This window comes from Triticum urartu, chromosome 1 (assembly GCF_003073215.2).
Source record: "Triticum urartu cultivar G1812 chromosome 1, Tu2.1, whole genome shotgun sequence".
NCBI lineage: Eukaryota > Viridiplantae > Streptophyta > Magnoliopsida > Poales > Poaceae > Triticum > Triticum urartu.
Window position 1 is genome coordinate 579818076 of NC_053022.1, and position 4369 is coordinate 579822444.

The window sequence follows — 4369 nt, forward strand, 5'->3', positions numbered from 1 at the left end:
TACTTTAATGCTATGGTTGGGTTTTACCTTAATGATCTTTAGTAGTTGCGGATGCTTGCTAGAGTTCCAATCATAAGTGCATATGATCCAAGTAGAGAAAGTATGTTAGCTTATGCCTCTCCCTCAAATAAAATTTCAATAATGATTACCGGTCTAGTTATCGATTGCCTAGGGACAAATAACTTTCTCATAACAAAAAGCTCTTTACTAAAACTAATTTAGTTGTGTCTTTACCTAAACAGCCCCTACTTTTTATTTACGTAATCTTTATTATCTTGCAAACCTATCCAAAAACACCTACAAAGTACTTCTAGTTTCATACTTGTTCTAGGTAAAGCGAACGTCAAGCGTGCGTAGAGTTGTATCGGTGGTCGATAGAACTTGAGGGAATATTTGTTCTGCCTTTAGCTCCTTGTTGGGTTCGACACTCTTACTTATCGAAAACTGTTGCGATCCCCTATACTTGTGAGTTATCAAGACCTTTTTCTAGCGCCGTTGCCGGGGAGCAATAGCGTGGGGTGAATATTCTCGTGTGTGCTTGTTTGCTTTATCACTAAGTAATTTTTATCTGCTGTTCTTAGTTGTTTTCTATCTTTAGTTATGGGTAGGAAACGCAAAATACCAAAAAAAATTAGTTATACCTACTAAACCAATGGTTTAAGAACCACTCAAAATCTATCACACTACTGAAGCTTATTACTTGGATCATCTTCGATCCCTATGTGCTCGTGCTGAAACCCCAACTAGCTTAGTTGAGGGAAAATCTTTAGATGAGCATGCTTATTATGTGCGACACCGAATATCTGAAAAAGGGAAAATTTTACTGGGTCAAATTCATCGTTTGCAATGCTATGCTTGGAATTTATGCGAAATATGATATTACTTGTTGTTCTGAAAACCCTAAGAAACACCTTCCCTATCAATGTGAGTTTAGTGATAATGGAATCGTATCTTCGTATGCTAAGGGTGTTTATAGTTACTATGATGTTCAACAAATTGAAGAATTTGTTGCTTTTAAGGGTGCTTATGAAATTGCTTCTTTGATTGAAACATATGATGCTACTCTTTACAAATCTGAAAATTTTGCCATACTTAAATATTGCTATGATAATTATGCTTCTAATGCTATGTTGAACCATATATTGAGGACTACCCCACTGTCCAAGAAGAGACTAATATTTTGCAGGAGTCTATGGAAGAAGAAATTGATGAAACTGTGAGCTCATTGGATGAAAAAGATGAGGAGGAGAGCAAAGAACAAAAGGAGGAAGAGCGGATTAGCTATCCGTGCCCACCTTCTAATGAGAGTAACTCTTCAACTCATACATTGTTTAATTTCCCTTCGTTCTTACCGAAGGATGATTGCTATGATGATTGTTATGATCCCGTTGATTCTCTTGAAATATCCTTTTTTGATGATGCTTGATATGCTTGTGGCCAAGATGCCAATATGAATTATGCTTATGGAGATGAACTTGCTATAGTTCCTTATGTTAAACATGAAATTGTTGCTATTGCACCCATGCATGATAGTCCTATTATCTTTTTGAATTCTCCCAACTACACTATATCGGAGAAGTTTGCACTTATTAAGGATTATATTGATGGGTTGCCTTTTACCGTTACACATGATGATTTTGATAGATATAATATGCATGTGTTTGCTGCTCCTACTTGCAATTATTATGAGAGAGGAACTATATCTCCACCCCTCTATGTTTCCCACACTATACAAATTGCAAGAAACTGTTTATACTATGCATTGGCCTTTACTTTGTGTGCATGAATTGTTCTATGATGACATGCCGATGCATAGGAAGAGAGTTAGACTTCGTTGTTGCATGATATATGTTACTTTGTGCTCACTACTAAATTATAAATCATTGTTAATTAAAATTGGCTTTGATATACCTTGGGATCCGGGTGCATTCACTACTTGAGCACTATATGCCTAGCTTAATGGCTTTAAGAAAGCGCTGCCAGGGAGACAACCCGGAAGTTTTAGGGAGTCATTTATTTCTGTTTAGTGCTTTTATATAGTTTAAAAACAACAAAAATAAATAGGGGAACCCAAAAAAATTTCAAAAAGGAAAGTGAAAGTGAGAAAGACAAGCATTGTTGAAGTGGGAGAGCTCCTTGAACTTTGTTCATGCTCACGGCAACTTTGTGAATCTTGATTACATAAACTTTTCAACAAAAATAATTATCCTCTTGTACAATTCCATTGTTTTATAAAAATAATGTGCCAAGGTTTGCCTTTAGGATGTTTACATTTGCTCGTTGGTTTGTACTGTGCAGGACAGAAACTTTGGCTGTAGTGCACGATTTTACATTTATAGCTGGAACGTCAAATGGTTCTGATTATTTTTGAACTGTATTTCTATATAAATTTTTTATTTTTCCTAATTTTGGCAGAATTGTTCAAGTACCAGAAGTATGGTGAATGTTCAGATTATTACAGACTGTTCTGTTTTAGACAGATTCTGTTTTTGATGCATAGTTTGCTCGTTTTGATGAAACTATCAATTCACATATGTGGATTAAGCCATGAAAAAGTTATATTACAGTAGACACAATGCAAAAACAAAATATGAATTGGTTTGCAACAGTACTTAGAATAGTGATTTGCTTTATTATACTAACGGATCTCACCGAGTTTTCTGTTGAAGTTTTGTGTGGATGAAGTGTTCGATGATCGAGAAGGTCTCGATGTGAGAAGAAGGAAGAGAGGCAAGAGCTCAAGCTTGGGGATGCCCGAGGCACCCCAAGTAAATATTCAAGGAGACTCAAGCGTCTAAGCTTGGGCATGCCCTGGAAGGCATCCCCTCTTTCTTCAACAAGTATCGGTATGTTTTCGGATTCGTTTCGTTCATGCGATATGTGCAATCTTGGAGCGTCTTTTGCATTTAGTTTTCAGTTTTATTTTATGCACCATGCTGGTATGAGATAGTCCTTGGTTGATTTATAGAATGCTCTATGTACTTCACTTATATCTTTTGAGTACGGCTTTATAGAATGCTTCATGTGCTTCACTTATATCATTTGAAGTTTGGATTGCCTGTTGAAAGGATCGATATGGTTGACTAGAGAGGGGGGGGGTTGAATAGGCAACTACCAATTTTTAGCTTTTCTTTACCAAATTAAACTTTGCATCAAATTAGGTTGTCTAGATCTGCAACTAGGTGAGCAACCTATATGATGCAATAACAACAAGCAAGCAAGGGTAGAAACACTAAAGAGCTTGCACAAGTAAAGGTAAGAGATAACCAAGAGTGGATCCGGTGAAGACGAGGATGTGTTACCGAAGTTCCTTCCTTTTGAGGGGAAGTACGTCTCCGTTGGAGCGGTGTGGAGGCACAATGCTCCCCAAGAAGCCACTAGGGCCACCGTATTCTCCTCATGCCCTCACACAATGCGAGATGCCGTGATTCCACTATTGGTGCCCTTGAAGGCGGCGACCGAACCTTTACAAACAAGGTTGGGGCAATCTCCACAACTTAATCGGAGGCTCCCAACAAGACCACGAAGCTTCACCACAATGGAATATGGCTCCGAGGTGACCTCAACCATCTAGGGTGCTCAAACACCCAAGAGTAACAAGATCCGCTAGGGATGAGTAGGGGAATCGAAACCCCTTGGTGGAAGTGTAGATCGGAGCCTTCTCAACCACTCCCGAGCAAATCAACAAATTTGATTGGCTAGAGAGATAGATCGGGCGAAAATGAAGCTTGGAGTATTTAATGGAGCTTGAGCAATAAATGGAGCTTGGGGGAGGAAGAGGTTAGTGAGAAGGAAGAAGGGGACTCCCTTTTATAGTGGGGGAAACAATCCCGTTGCCCCCACCAACCAGCCCCGCACAGGGCGGTACTACCGCTGAGATGGGGCGGTACTACCGCCAGGACAACGGTACTGCCGCACCAGCCAGCGGTACTACCGCGCTGGGGAGACAAGTAGGGAACGGACCCAAATGCGGTACTACCGCGGTGGTAGGGCGGTACTACCGCTCCTGGAACAGTACTACCGCCACTACAACCGTGACTAGTGCCGCAAAACCCGACACGAGAAAACGACCTCTCGAATCGAGGCAGTAGGAACCAGACTGCCCAGCGGTACTACGGCAGTGGGGTCAAGGGCGGTAGTACCGCTGTGGAGCGGTACTTCCGCTTGTGACCCTTCGCCCGTAGTACCGCAGGTAGTGCGGTACTACCGCTGGGGCGCGCGTGCGTGAGAGAGAAGAAATCTCTAAAAGAAGCTGAGGACAAGGCGGAGGTGCCAGGCCCCCAGCGGTACTACGGCTGTGGAGCCACGGGCGGTACTACCGCTGCGGAGCGGTACTGCCGCTTGTGGCTTCTCAGCGGTACTACCGCTG